Source organism: Sardina pilchardus, chromosome 9, assembly GCF_963854185.1.
Source record: "Sardina pilchardus chromosome 9, fSarPil1.1, whole genome shotgun sequence".
NCBI lineage: Eukaryota > Metazoa > Chordata > Actinopteri > Clupeiformes > Clupeidae > Sardina > Sardina pilchardus.
Window position 1 is genome coordinate 22,016,260 of NC_085002.1, and position 16,368 is coordinate 22,032,627.

General features: G+C 45.2%; 1 protein-coding gene across 1 annotated transcript in view; it reads left to right on the plus strand.

Annotated features, from left to right (window-relative positions):
* Positions 1–4,809: 4,809 nt before the first annotated feature.
* The window catches only part of cdk18 (cyclin dependent kinase 18), a 37,804-nt gene continuing 26,245 nt past the window's right edge, over positions 4,810–16,368 (plus strand). Inside the window, exon 1 of the mRNA XM_062546346.1 lies at positions 4,810–5,237. The gene's annotated coding sequence lies outside the window, so the exon portion shown is untranslated. The remainder of the gene's footprint in view (positions 5,238–16,368) is intronic.

The following is a 16,368-nucleotide window of genomic DNA, read 5'->3' on the forward strand; positions in this document are numbered from 1 at the left end:
TTCAAATAAGAGTCTTGGAACATTCAGTTGCAATAACAACAGCAGTCAGTGTTTTTGATTCTCAGGTTTTATTCTCTGCCCAGTGTATTCTTTCACGGTGTTTCTTACCCATACTACAAACCGTACTGGATAAGACTGCTGTTTACATTAGCCTACTGTACTGCACTGTACAGTATGTGGTGAACAACAGTGTTCAATTGCTGAGCTGTCTGATTTGTCAGCCCTACTATTCAGCGCACAGTGGGTGACACCAGAGAAGAGGCCATTTTTTTTTATCCAGACCCCTCCAAGCCCTTATTAGTATGAATATATCACAGGGCTGTGTCTGTTTTCTCTCTCTCTCTCTCTCTCTCTCTGAGGGAGGTTTCTCTTGACAATGTGCTATTAATTCAGTCCAGTGGACTTTGCAAGTTCTCAGGAGGTGTGAACATTCCCCTGAAGAATTGGCTTCACAAATTACTTTTAGTGGACTGGTGTATGTAATCTGTTGCAGACCTTTTTTTTATTTATTTAGAATCTCTCTATTATTTTTCCTTGCAGATGTGTAAACAAGAGACACATGAGTTGTGTTTCCAAAAGATGTGCTTCACACCTTGTGTGCATGTGTGCTATATTTGTGTGCTATATGTGCTACAAAATGTTTTATCCAGAGGTGTTAGAAGACCTCTATGTTCAGCCTTTTGCAGGGGATCTGCATGTGAATATGGCAAAAAGCAGAGCCAGCATGAGATGTCTCATTAAAAGAAACATCTCAGCTCTGTTTACTCTTTGATTTCTGATAGATCACTCTTTTATCAGTTCACTGATGTTGGCCGAAGCTGTCTTTGGGGAGGACTGCAGATGACCATTGATCATTTTGTGAAGATCTCTAGCCAATTGCTCTGGACTTTCTGCTTATGTGTATCTAGCTTTGAAAACATGCTTCAGGAGACTTGTTTTGGCATAACATACCAGGATACAACCAGCATCGGCCATTCAAATGCACAAGATCTTGATCTATGATGATCAAATGTATGTTGCTATGCTGGCAACTGGTTTGATGGTAAATCTGTTTTATTCCTGATTGAAAATTGCTGAAAATAGGCCAATTAGGGAGCACACAGCACACGATAATCAACAGAAAATATGCAGGATGAACAGATGATCATATCCCGTATGATTGAGCTCGTTTGGTTATTCGTTCATCATTTTAAATGCCCATTCATAGTGCAGTAGCAGCTTGGATTTTTGCTTGGTGATATTAATTGTGTTGCATAAAACAAATCTATTTTCAGGTGGTTTTGTCAAGGGGTGATATGTTTTGATGGATGAACTGTGTGTTGTGTTCACTGTTTGTAACAGTCATCACCTAAAATATGCTACACAGGCACCATCTTTTTTTACAAAATGAGATGAATCCTTTGATCATCTACTGTTTCACACAGTGGGGTGGCACGACTGGATACATATCAGGTTTCACAAAAGGAATGTTGTCAAGCACTGATAACAATCCATGTGGCTTTGTGAGTCCACTGTCTGGATCCATAGCTGGAGCTTATACAGACAAATGGTGCCATTACGTAACAGTGTGCTGTTTGTTGGTTACCGTTATACACTCCATGATGCACTTTGACCTTTCGCATCATTGGCTGTTTGCTGCCCAGCTGTCTGCACTTTGCTTTGTTTTGCTTAACAAAATAGACCCTATTGAATGTGTCCATTTGGGGATGTTGGAGCTCTGGCCTGATACTGCTCTTCAGCATAATAATGTCATGTGTGACTAATGACAAATGATAACGCTTCAGAAGAGGTGACTTCAGAGGGAAAACCTGTCTACATTCACCTGATAAAATCAACCCTAACATAGTGTTCACTCAGTCTCCTTCTGCTGCAGGCATTCCCTTTCAACTACTGTACACACATAATGTGGGTATTTTGAAGCATAGAGCACCTTAGACTGAAATATTTTCTATTTTACCAAATTATTACTATTACCAAACAACAAGCAATAGTGGTTGTCCAGCTTCTATTGTGAGAAGTCACACACAGAGGCACTATTGGTGGTTTCCACTGCATGAGCCATTTCTAACCCGTAACACTTTCTTTGTAGCATTCAGCAAGTATCTCCTCACAATACACTGGCTGCCCATTCTCTGCAAGAGCACTGTAAACAAAACTGGTCTCCTTACACAGCCCTGACTCCGTGAACTGGAAACAAACACGTGCGGGCAGCATGCCCCCCAAACAATAACAAAGCATGTGGAGTTTCTTGGGGGGCATTGGAGGGAGGAGTGAACCTCTCTCGTGTGTTTGTTTTGGTCTTTGTTTGGTCTCGTGTTTTGGTTCAAATTTGATTTAATCTTTATTTTGCCAGGAAGCTCCCATTGAGACACAATGTCTCTTCAGCCAGGGAGTTCTGGTCAAGACAGCAACAATGATATCAATTAGAAAGACAGTGAATGGACCGCATGTAAAATGGTGCTAATTCCAGGCATGTGGTGCAAGGGACGAAAAGGCAAATATTATGTTAGTTGAAGAAAAGTTGATGAGGTACATGATGAAGAAAAATAAAGATTAACAAAAACTTCATCATCTAGCATGGCCTACCTTCAACAGATTCAGTTCCTGTCTCTAACGCTTGCTGATCTCACACTGTTCTGTGTAATAAATTACGGCTTACCACTTCACATTCAGTGATCCCAAAGTCTAGCCATCTTAAGCGTGTATTCGTGAAGAACCTCTTGATCAGATTAGGTTATCAGAGAGAGAGAGAGAGAAATGACAGTGTCACTTGTTTCTGTAAAATCTACGACATATTAGAATCTATCATGAACCAAAAGCGTTACCATATAGGACAACCTACAATCTAATAATTAGATTAGGTTGTCCTACAGTATAAGGTAACTCTTTGGTTCAAATGAAATGAACAGACTATAGATTATAGGTAACACTTTACTTTAAGGTATCTGCATAGGAGTGAAATGACACTGTCGTGAACACATGACGCTGTCATGTCACCTGAACCCTAACCCTAACCCTAACTCTAACTCTAAAAAAAAGCAAATGGCACTTAATGACAGAAGCATTGTGTCATAAATGTTCATGACTTGTTTATAATATGTATGACATGTTCAGTGTCATGCCACTCTTACGTAGATGCAGTACATTCAGGTAAAGTGTAATTGAAAATATTTACACAGACAGCCAAGTGGGGACACATTGTGCACACAAGGTTAACACATGTGTGAATGTGTCTCTCTCTCTCTCTCTCTCTCTCCCTCTCTCTCTCTCTCTCTCTGTGTGTGTGTGTGTGTGTGTGTGTGTGTGTGTGAACTGTAGATCTCAAAATGAACACGTGAGTCAATACATAGATTTCCATCCAACCATTCTCATATTTTATGTGCATTAATGATGATAAGCATTTCTTGATTAAAGCTTTTCAAGTCAGGATTTCCCATTCAAATGGTCAACATATGCAAAAGCGTAGGCTGCCTGTGCCACATAATTGATGTCCTTTTCATCATGCAAGCCTTGTATACACATGGTCTTACAATGAGCTTTGATAAGAGGAGCTGGGAAGTGCATTCATTTTTTCCTGGAAGTCTGGAGGACTGCTACCTACCAGTAAAAACCTACTCCACTGCCCTGCCTCACACATTAGCCTCTGAACCCAGCCGCTCTTCGTTAAATAAATACCTCTTAGTCTTTCTAAAGTTAGTAGTGTTTACCGTTCACAGGTGCACACAATCACCGTTTCCTTGGCGAAATCCAGTCATTTCTTTTTGTTGTTGAATAATCAAAACTGGGTGTTGTTTTGTGAAAAGAGGCTTGTTGTCTTATTGTCTTTTTTTGACAAAATGTTGCATTGTGTGGACTCAATCAGCGTGTAATTGAATAGAGACTAAAATAGATGAGTATATTTGATGCTGCTTATGGGCAGTATTTTCCTAATGAATGGCACGAGAAAGTGTTTATCTTGACATTCAGAAACACAATTACATTGTAGAAAAAGTACTTTTATGATAAGCATTACACAAGTCCTTTGTGTCATCATTTAGGGCTTTTAAGCAGTTTGTTGAAAACATTTGCTTTTTTCATGGTCAGGGTGGCCAAAAGAGACAGCTCGTAAGCAGCATCATTTATTTTGGTTAACAGCAGTTTCAGTGAGTGTGCCTACGATCTGATCCATTTATTATCACAATTATCACTCTCAGAGACTCTTTGTATATTAACAATACATGTGTGTAGTGTGTACATGTGTGTGTGACTGTGTGTGTGCGTATGTGTCTGTGTGTGTGTGTGTGTGTGTGTGTGTGTGTGTGTGTGTGTGTGTGTGTGTGTGTGTGTGTGTGTGTGTGTGTGTGCACATTTCACATTTTATTTGCATGTCTAAATAAGTGAATTCAGTGATTCAGTGTTCCATGGCTTGTGTGTCCAAAAGCGTCCCCCCCACCCCACCCCCACCCCCCCTCAGTAGTACGCTTGGATGCTGAGAGACCACTGGGACTCCTCATGCTTGAATCTGCTAATTAAACACATTTGCAATCCTCACAATGAAGCACTCTCTGTCACACACACACACACACACACACACACACATACACACACACACACACACACACACACACACACATACACACATACAGTGGGATGTTACATTAACCACTAAGCAAAGAGCCACTCCGTGCTGCATTTACAGAGAAGAGAAGGGCTTGTTTGAAGTTGCTGCCTGATTGGCCGTTGCTATAACAATGGAGGCGGAGATACAAGGGGGAGGGGGTGGAGACAGACCTGTGGGTATAAAAACCTTCAGACATGCTTTCCTGCCGTATGGATTTTTTTTGCTCTCCCTGTTTGTTTTTAGTTGTTCCCTTTTTTTCTTCCTCTCTCTCTCTCTCCTTCTCTCTCTCTCTCTTTCTCTCTTTTTCTCTCCCTCTCTCACACTTCTTATCTAAACGGTTTGTGTGTGTGGAGAGGTGAGGTCGGAGAGCCAGGGAGACGGCTGTCACAGAAGACCCCGGAGAGGACTGTTGCTCTGACGTACGCGGCAGTGGGCAGATACCTCTGGAGTGGATTACTCCTGTCGGTGAGGGTGTCAGCTGAGAGACGAACTCCCCCCCCCCCCTTCCTCTTCCCCATCCCTGACACCCCCACTCCTCCTCCTCCTCCTCCCCACGCACGCCGCCTGTGGACACGCGACTCCGCAGGCTTGGCTTGAGCTACGCCACTGACTGGGCACCTCGTCGTCCAGCAGCACTGTGAGTACGAGCTTGCTTTCTCCCCGTCTCCCTCACTCTCTCTGTCTCTATGTCTCTCTCTCACAGACGGATACTTGCTCTCTCTCTCTCTCTCTCTCTCTCTCTCTGTCTCTCTGTGTCTCTCTCTCATACACATAAACAAATGCTCCCGCACTCTCTCTCTTACTCTGAGACAGGCAAACACACACACACACACACAAACACAAACACACACATAGACACACACACACAAACACACACGCACACATAGACACACACACGCACGCACACACACACACACTTTTTTTATCTGTCTCATATGTCTTTTAATAATCTTCTGTCCGTCTCTGCCTGTGTTCTGTGTTCTGTGTGTGTGTGTGAGTCTGTCTCTGTCTCTGGCCTTTGCTCTGTCTCTTTCTCAGGGTCATGTGGTCTGTGCTCTGCATCCTCTGTTGTGCAGTGACATACATTTAGCACGAACACCAAACCACAGACCGAGCAGCAGAAAAGCCGTATGGTGCGTGCGCGCGCGCGCGGCGTCCTCAGTGGCCCTGGTCTCAAGCCAAACTTTGTTTGCCAATTATGGCTGTGCAGCGCTTTGTTGCTTTGTTTCAGCGCTCAAGAGAAGAAAGGGGATTTGTTCTCATAATGTGTTATATGTGTTTGCTAACTTTGTCGTACTGTAGTTTTCTTCAGCTTTCCTTTGCTTTGCTGTCAGTTTGTGTATATGTAGAGCTTATACATCATGGGTTAAGGGTTGTTACCGTGCTGGTCTGTTTGCCGTTGCGTGCATGTGAGCTCCTGCATCATGCATGGTTAGGGGTTACAGGCTAGGGGTCACAGATGTGATGTGATGTGATCGGATGTGAAGAGTAGCACACCACGCTAACCCGGGCACTGCCTGTATAACGCTCTGGGTTAGCACACTGTGCAGCTCCTGGTGGAAAACCGCTGCACTTACATAACAGAAGGCTCACTGCTACTGCGGTCTCCACTTAATCACATTATTCTTGGGCAAGACCAACGCGTTTGTTTAAAAAAGTGTGCCGGATATAAATAACACAAACTCGCTGACGCTGACGCTCACGCTCAGTTCTTATTTCTAACTGGCGCATGGCAAACACAATGCAACTGTTGTTGTTGTTGTCTGCTGCACCCAGTGTGACAGCAGAGGAAGTGTGCTCCAGCGCCAAACTTCTCACCTCTCCCACTACAAGCTGGCTCGTCTGGAAAAGCTGGACTGTACTGCTTAGAAAGGCTGGCTATTCTAATGTACTGTACGCACAGGGTGTTCATGTATACATATTGTGTGGTGTTTGTTTTAATCACAACACTGCATGACTGCAGAAACTGGCTTTGGTCAAGTGTTTCCTTCCTACTGTGTGTGTGCGTGTGTGTGTGCATGCACGTGTGTGTGGCTGTGGGGGCATATGTGCGTGTGTGTGTGTGTGCATGCACGTGTGTGTGGCTGTGGGGGCATATATGTGTGTGTGTGTGTGAGTAAGTGTCTGTGTGCGTACAGTGTGAAATGTCTACTTAAGCAATACTCTAAGCCACTGCTGAGATGTGGGTCAGTCAGATACTTTTGACCCTCTCTAGCCTTAGAGCTCAGCGGTAGCCCTACACACAGTGTTATTTAATTAGTATATACCTCTTATTTTCCTCTCAAAATGAATAACTACTTTAACAGGGTGGTGTTTATCTTATTCCTCCTCTTACGTTTGTGTATCCACTAGCCACAAAGTTTCACTTATTGTCACCGAGGGACAGTTTTAGATGTCATTATGGGTAATTTCCCCAGAGCGACTGCTGAAAAAGCACCACATTTCTCGGTGGGATTGCCCATCTTATCTTGTCTAATAGGCCTCTCGATAGATGAGCTCGGAGAGCTTAGCTAATGACACCTGGCCATGATTGCAGCAGTGCCCAGTGCACAAGGGTCATCGTGGCCATGCAGCGCGGCTATACTGACCGGCCAGGGAGTCCAGCGAGTGAATGGCGCTGTCTGGCCCAGGCACTCACGTCACCGCCCTATTGAGCTCTCTCTAAGAGCTCCCCGACTGGAACGGCCGTCAGCCGTCAATACAGCATCGCCTCTATTCAAGAGGTCAACGTCCTCCGTGTCATTCAAGCAACGTCAGCGTGCGTCGGCACTACCGATTTATCGGACATCCGCCACTGAGTGTGTCTGTGCGTGCTAGATGTCCATTTTGGGAGCAAAGCGGTCCGGTTCAACAATGGTTCTAAGGTCAGGCATTTGGCGAGGTAGTGTTGGGTTGACCTAAACATGTCTGAACTGTCCTCCAGGTCAGTGAACGTTACGGAGTGTCGCCCGCCCGTCGTCCAGCGTGGCAGTGGCAGTGCCCGCGCTGACTGGCTGTGTGCGCGGTGGAGGGGGGCTGGAGGGTGAGCAGCGGTGTTGTGGTGGAGATGGAGTTAGCCGGGAACAGCCCGTCAGCTATGTTCTGCCCTCACGCTGCGCCAGCTGGCCCGTGCATTGTCTCGCTTCAGTGGCATCCGTGTTTTTTCTTTTTTTTTTTTATTCAGCCCCAATAACCGCTGCCATGCTCTTAGCTTGTTTACATCCATCCCCTTCATATCACTCACTCAAGCACAAATGGCTGTGATTTGTTTTCCGTGCCCTTTATATTGGAACCAGACCTTCAGCGCTGTAAAGAAACTATGTGTGTTGCTTTTGGCCTCTTTTGTATGCTGTGTCCACCGCAGAGAAATACCTGAAAGGGCCAGATCGAGAAGGTCCAGTGGAAAATACTGTAGGTAATACACCAAAGAAGCTTTGCCAGGTATTGCTAAGTCCTCTGCCCTCAAAAAAGTTCAATTCATGTACTGACAAATGCAAATGCACATACTGTACAATGCTAAAAACACACTCACAGCAAAATACAGACCCTCTGAAAGCTGGGCATGCGCATAATGACTTGGAGACAAATGTGTCTGATTGCCACATGTTCATTACCCCAACTTGTATATCATAATCACTTTTGGTTGAATCAAAAGCCAGCTTATGTGAGCGGTAGCAACTACAAAAAACCCAGCAGCACAATCTGCTACCATATATACATGTATTATATGATCGCAATCACTTTTGTGGGCACTGCTTTCACTCAACTCCACTCTTTTGGTTCATCTACCGCAAAATAAAATGTCTGTGTTTAAGTGGCTCTGATGCAGGCTATAATAACACTCCTCAGCTGGCAGTGTTGTTGTCGATTCATCATAAGATGTTGCTGCGTGGACCTGCGACATTCACAGCAACGGAATATACAGAGCCACTCTTTTTGACAGGCAAGATGGTTTGGGAGCAAACTCACTGGAATGATTCTCCCTTCCTTGCACTTGCAAGACACAGACACTAAGTCCTCCCTAAATGGATCTAAACCTTTCTCTCACCTCTATTCAGGCAACACAGTGCCACTGAATCTCATTCACAGGCTGATTATTGCGTAAGACCGGAGGAGGAGGCGAGGGAGGGCAGGTTTGAAAGCAGGGCTGACTCACTCGACACCCGAGCCCACTGCTTTGGTTCATTGTCATTAAGTTTCACCTTTCGCCAAACTAAACTCGATGAGAACCACGAAACCTTATTAGAGCGATATTATCCTCAGCCGTAATCTCATAAGTTAAAAGCATATTCCATTTGCCTCTTGATGCTTGAAACCCATTCACCATAGTGTTGTGGGAGACCAGACAGTGTAGAAATATTACGAAATAAAATAGACTGTGTGTGCGCTTTGGGCCCACATGTCTTTGAAACAGTTCTTATTAACTTATATGGAATGACAAAAGACAGGTCACATTGTCAGCCAGTATCAGAGATCTGTTTGATGTTTCATTGTTAGCCTATTAAGATTCCTTTCACCCACACCTACAGTATACTCAGGTGACACACCGAATGCCACAGGATGTTTCATGAAAAACATATCTGGGTCATTGGCTCACACAAGCTTCCTGTGTTTGTCACAGTCGGAGCTCCTGTTTACATTAAACAAAGAGCAGGTTTCTAACACCTCAGATGATATCACCTCAACATCAGTCCGGCTCTGCTACCTGATTGTGATTGAACTTGATACCATTTTTTTGAGACAGCCGCATCAAAGCCTTTTGGCAGGTCCTGACTCGGAGCTGACAGCTTAAAAGCCCCCCCCCCCCAAAAGAGGGGAAGCTGAGTGCGGGTGTGTGCTAGGCGCAAGTACCACCACGTTTATGGGAAAGCAGAAGTTAGTGGCGGGGGGTGAGAGCACCAATGGCAGACGGTGGTGTCTCTGCGTGACCTCAGACGGCAGACACGTCTCGTTGTTTTGGAACACTGGACGTGTTGTGGTGGCGGGACGAGCGCCGGCCGCTCGCAGACCACAGAGACGCCGTTGTTGAGGCGCGGCGGGCGGTCACTGCCTCCGTCCGTAGTACGGGGGGGAGGGGGCATAAACAGAAAGGTCACTCACAGTGACCTCCACAAAATGGAGAAGGTTGATGGAAAAAACTGTATTCTGCTACTGTTTCACACCTGACCCCTACAGAGACTTGCTGTCTGGAAATCTGTCTGTCTGTGTGAGTCTGTGTGTGTGTGTGTGTGTGTGTGTGTGCGTGTGTCTGCCCACATTGTGCCACTTACTTTGTCAACACATGAAGAAAAAATCCCCAACTGAAAATAGACGTAATATATGACTAATGCAACTTTATCAAACTGAGCAAGCAGACTCCACTGCAGACTATGATTCAGTCCTTCACTCTCCTGTGTGGTACAGTACATACAGTACAGAGCTACAGTATAGGTATGAGTCATGACTCATTTCCCTGATGTGACACACACAATTCATAGGTTAATTTTGAATGAAAACTCAATGACCTTTTATGCTTTTATGCTCAAAATGGCAACATGTACTGTCATTCTGTTTCTTACTGAAAAACGTGAACATTTGAATCTGTTCTTAGTTAGCATAGTAGCTCAATAAAGGGTAACACTTTTGATTGAAGCCATAAAAATGACTTCTCAAATAATCTCTAAATCACTATACGACGTATTTCGTAAGTCTAAACATGTCTCTTTTTACGGAACATTTCTGTTGAATATAGAAGCCAAATGAATAGTGACACATTATTACAATGTAGCATCTGAAACCACACTTGTTTACTGTATTAAAACGCACACCTGCATGATATTAGCAAATCATGCATCTGCAAAAAATTGCAAAATTTCCACTATGGATGAAATGTACCCCAGACATGTCACATAAAACGGCAGCAGTTCAGATTTGGTTTTGACACTACTGTATGTGGGTCTTGTTAAACATGTAAGATAGTATGACAAGTATGCAGGGTGTGAGTGAGGACGTCTGGTTGCTGTGTGAGAACGAATGTCCTCCTTTTACAGTGCAGTTAGACCATATTTTTCGCTCTTCCAGACATTGTATGTCGTGTTCTTATTTTGCAACTTTCGAGCATCTTTGCATCTGTTTCACACATTTCATTTGTTGTTATAGTTACAGTGACAAAAAAAGAGTTATGCAATGTATACTGTATAGGTCAGGTGACTAAGACTGGGATTTCATAACATCCCAGAATGGTTGATGATGTTCTAAAGTGTAGCTTGAGTGTACAGTACTGCATGAGGAACACCTTGGAGCTTAATAACCACTGTAAGAACACCAGCACCTGGAGAAACTAGTCAACCATGTACAGTATGCTCATCAAAGTGCAGGGCCATCACTGCCTTATCCTGTTCAGACACTTGATGGACTGACTAACTCAACTGATACCTTTTGAGGGAAATTGCTGTTTTGAAAGAACATGGAGTGACTACTCAGCTCACTGACGTCTAAACATTTCAATATTTATCCTCTCTGAGAGGTTTTGTGTTCGTATAACAAAGGGCATTTGCTCGCCTTTCATCAGCGCAGCTGCCATTTTTCGCAGAGTCCTTCAAACATATCACGCGTGAAGTGGACGTTTGTATTTGGTCTTGTGGAATAGGAGTGGACGCGCTGCTGTCTGGCCGGAGAGGGCCGCCTGAGTGTTCAGTAGCAGCGCCATGGCAGGAACAACAAGCACATGGGATGCAGAGTGCCCTGCGCCTGAATGATCATTCCAATCTTGCGTGGGAGCCACTGGGCTGGAAAGTAATGGGACCACAGGCCAGCCTAGTGCCTGCATGCTCTCACCCATTCACACACACACACACACACACACACACACAAACAGATTCACACACTCATACACACACACACACACACACACATACACACACACACACACACACACACACACACACACACACACACACTGCATTGCACCTGCTCAGTATGGTTGATTCATAGCTACCCAATCATGCTACACATTCATTTCTTTATTATGACCTAAGATGTATTAGGGAGAGTATGTTTTTTTAGCTAGGTTTATATTCAAGACCATGGATGTGGGATGGGGATGTTTATGATAAGTATCTCAATTTATGTAAAATCCAGTTACTTCACAATAGTTTGTTAGACAGAGTAGCAAAAGGGGGTACTCTTAAGTGTGTAATACAATTTGATGTATGATTCATGACAAGGCATTGAGCTGCCACTGAACCGAGAGTTCGTATCATATGGATATTGATGGATGAGTGTAATGGGGATGTTCAACCAGATATTCATTCTCCATATATGCTCATACAGTACTGTATGCCATTACTCTCATAATGGGTAAATCTATAGTGATATGCACAGGGGACTGATGTTAGTAAATAATCGACGTCTGAATGTTGTTCAGAGTAATAACAACAGTAACAAACTACAGTACTTGAAACATTTTCTGTGGGTTGTGAACTTCAAGTCATAATAAGATTGACTCACTCACTCCTATCAGGTCATTCTGTGAGCACAAACAACATTGTAATTTGTTCTGTGATGTATGGGTCAACACTTTTACCTCGTATCAGCGTTGTGATTGTGTGGTTCCTGGAATCCCACATCATTGACTACAGTCTACACACGCATTCTGGAATCTCATGGGTGTTGGTCCAGAGCAGGGTGACTCATGAGGTCTGTGTTGTGACGTCCAGATTATTAATGTTTAGCCGTGAATGAATCAGAAGTTGACGACATATTCAGAATCTGATAGACAGTGTGTGTCCAAAACAGAGAAAAGTACAGAACAAACAGTTGAAACACTGTAACAGTTCAGTGACAAGGAAAGTAATAGTTTTGGTTATAAAAAAAAAAAAATCGTTGATCTGATTTGTGAAATACAGTTCAAAGCAAAGTGAAGGAAATGTACAAAGTCAGACTTTCTCTTACTTAATGCAGAGTCTCAAGGGCAAGCTAATGTGCTGATATTCCCAACTGTTTTCGCCATGCACCACAAAACTCTGCCAAGAGTCGTTCTTTAGGAATTTGACCTGGATGGCCTCCACAGCTCCTGACGTAAATCTGCTCAAATCTCATATCCACTTCATTCGACTTACAGAAAGATACAGGACTCCATGTTTTTGGATGTCTCATTCATGGACATTTATGGACTTCTCCCAAAAAGATTGCTGGAGACTGGAAACTGACCTGTTTGGATTCCACCCTCTGGAATGTACAGGCCGCTCAGAGAAAACAAAGATACATTTGCGTTGACGTTTTAGCTCTACTTATCTCCCGGGTAGGGGCATTACATTTTCAGGAGAAGCTGAAAGTGCATTTTAGTTGGCACTGAAGTGCTCTTATTAAGGTCAAGGGAACTAGAGGTCTAGAGTCTCTACATTGGTATAAATTACATGCAAAAGTGATTGTGTTGAATCTGCCGATGAAGTTCACGGGGTCAAGCCCGTCATCTGTGATCCTGAACCACTTCACTGCTGGTCCAGATTCATGTTTGTCCAGATTATGGTGGGTGAGTCCATTTCCAGGGCTAAGTGTGTTAACACTCTTCATGCTTGAGAGAGAGTATTCAAAGCTGCTGATAACAAATCCAAAGAGCCACCAGGGGAGATGTTGAGAGACTCAACACACAGCCCACAGGCCTCAGCCATCAGCAGGCAGCCAGACTCCCTTTTCTCTGTCCCTCTAAGGTGGAACAGCTGACTTCCCCAAAAAACCCGTCGCCACCGGAGGACAGTCATTCGCAGTGCCCACAGACAGGCATTAGTCATCCCTCCCGGATGGGAGCAGTCACAATATAGGGACAGAACAGATTTGTTTCCGCCTCCAGGGAAGGTTGTAATGGCATACCCGCCAAGGAGGCTGCGCTGTGCTGGTCCTTCCCTAGGGAGTGGACAGACTTAGCCTCTCTGGACCTCTGACTCGATGCTGATAAACGTTGGTCATTCAGGACATAGACAGAGTAAACAGTGTGCCTTAGTTTCACCATATGCACTCCCGAAGAGTCAACAAAATATTGATAGTCATCATTAGTAAACACAAGCGAATGGAATCTTGATTTAGAAGAGCAAATATTAATTTTGTCAATTTGAGTCCACAGTTCCACAGGAATAAGATATGTTTTATTATATTATCTCTTGATTGTTAAAACCTTTTTCAGGCTAACCTTTTTGGCTGAAGTAGCCTAGCATGAGCTGTATGAGACTCAGTTTTCTGTAATCTAGGCTACACAAGAAAACATGATGTATTAAACAAGGAAGTAGAACGTTCAGTATGTTGAACAAACCTGCTTCAATATAATGTAGAACCATCCTCATATAATACTCACAAGAAACCTCCTATGTGACAGCCTTTGGATGTTACATAAAGCTGAATCATGTGGATATTCTATAAAAAGCTGAGCATGTAAGGAACATGGGTGAAGGAGCAGAAGGTCACGTTCTTATTGTCAGTGCTTATGCGTCGTTCCTAAAGCCTGATGATGATGATGAAGTGCACTCGCTCTGGACCGTGGCTCATTTTTGGCTCCGAAGATTAGCCCACATTTGGGACGAGAGTTCTCCCTTCGCCCTTTCAGAGGCACCTTCCACATGAATGACTCGTGCGATCCTGGGGGCATCTCTGTGTGGATCTAGGTCACTCGCTTGCTCACTCACTCGCTCGCCCTGCTCAGCCACACACGCGCTCTTTCATTCACACAACACAACACATTCACGCAGCAACACACAACATGGCTCCCAGCTTGTTTATCCGCTTTGTATGCGCACATGTATGTGTGTGGGAGAAAGAGAGAGAGAGAGAGAGAGAGAGATGCGTCCAATGTTCTGTATTAATTTCTTTGTCAGATTTGTCTATATCCTAAGAGCAAGTGGGCCAATGTGGTGGTAAATTCACATAAGCTATGCGAGTGGTGGTGCTAGCGTGTGTCTGGGGTAATATAGTTTAGTTGGTGAGAAAGGAGCGATGTCGGTGGAGTGAAGCCTCTGTGGGGGCTGTAGTTTAGTTGGCAGAACGTTTTTTTGTGAGGGCAGAGAGCAGCGGCCGCTGCCACCGGGGCGAAGGACGACGACGACAACATGGGCAGGAGCTCCACTCCTGTGTAGCCTACGCTAATGAGAGCAACCAGAAGCGTTCTTCATGCTGCCTCTGAGTCTGGACTAATGATGTTAGATAAGAAGAGAGTCCTCTGTTGTCAGTGTGTGTATCGTGTGATTATGGTTACAGTGTGTGTGTGTGTGTGTGTGTGTGTGCGTGTGTGTGTGAGAGACTGAGTTTAGCATTAGCGATTGTCCTAGCACCGTTTCACACAAAAACAAGCCTCAAAGCCATACTAGGTCACACAAGGGAAGTGAACTATGTTTTAGGTCACCCGGCCCCCAGTTGTGTGATGGCTATTTAAGGCCCACCATTTATCTGCTTGCAGTCCATTTACAAAGCACACACACCTCACTGTATTATTGAACCGCCGAGTCAATCACTGGTGCGGTTAGTATTGGGAAGTTAACAGGCCACCGGTCGGTATTATGCCTATACCAGACAAGGTCGTTTCTCTGTCGTCTATGTGCGAGACAGGAAGGAGAGGAGTGAGTGAGGGAGAGTGAGAGATGGGACAGGGAGAGCAGGCAGAGAGAGTGAGAGAGAGAGCGAACAGATGTGTCGGGGTGAGGGAGCTGGACTAGAAATAAAGAGGCAGAAGTTGCCAACCTCCACTCGGAGGAGAATTTAATGAGCTGGTGGTACAAAATGTATTTTCCTCGTGTCTCCTTGTTGTTGTTGTTTTGTGTTTTGGCCTTTTGTGGGGGTTCCGCTGTGATTGGGGGGGCGAGAGGGGGGGGCGGGGGATGGGGGGGCGAGATGTGAGAAGTAACATGAAACAACAGACTTCTCTCATGCCCGCTTTTTTTTTTTTCTCTTGCCTCATTTTCAGAGGCCCGTGGCTTGGTGGGTTTGTGGTTGGGGAGCCCTGGCGGGCCTTAGCCGATCTAGGCAGCCACATTTTCAGATCACGAAGTGCCATTAGGAGGCCAGCAGACCAAAGGGGCCGCAGGGCCCCCCCGGGACACGGGCTGTTTGGACTCCACTCATTATTTTCTGCTTCTTTCATGTGATTCACACTCAGGCTCCAAACCAGGGGTGTCAACCTCCCACGGAGCCTGATCTGTGTGTGTGTGTGTCCCCCCCCCCCCCCCCATGATATGTCTTCATCTGGTTCAGTGGCAGTGAGGTCCTCGGCCCTTGGGGTCCAGCAGGTTGTGATCTCCGCAGGAGTTGGGGAGCCCCCGCCACGAAGCATGGCCTGCTGCCCCTGCAGGCCAGCACAAAAGACCCTCTGTTGCTCTCGCTCTCTCTCTCTCTCTCTCTCTCTTTCTCTCTCTCTCTCTCTCTCACTCTCTCTCTCTTTCTCTCTCTCTCTCTCTCGCTCTCTCTCTCTCTCTCTCTCTCTCTCTCTCTCTCTCTCTCTGGCCAAAGCCCGGCACGGCTGGCGGGCGGACGGATGGACGGACGGACGGGCGGACGGATGGACGGACGGACGGGCGGACGGACGGGCCGGGCGGCTCGGCCGTCGGCACACGGGGACAAATGGAGCACACACTGATCAGGAGCGCCAGCCCGGCAAATGAGCAGTTGAGCCTCGGAGAAGAAAGAGAGAAAGAGAGAGAGAGAGAGAGAGAGAGAAAGAGAGAGAGGGGGAGAGAGAGAAAGAGGGGGTAAGAGGGAGAGAGAAGATGCAGAAAAGAGGCAATTAATGTGGAGCCGAATTGGCTCTTTTGTCACAGGGCATGTCAAAC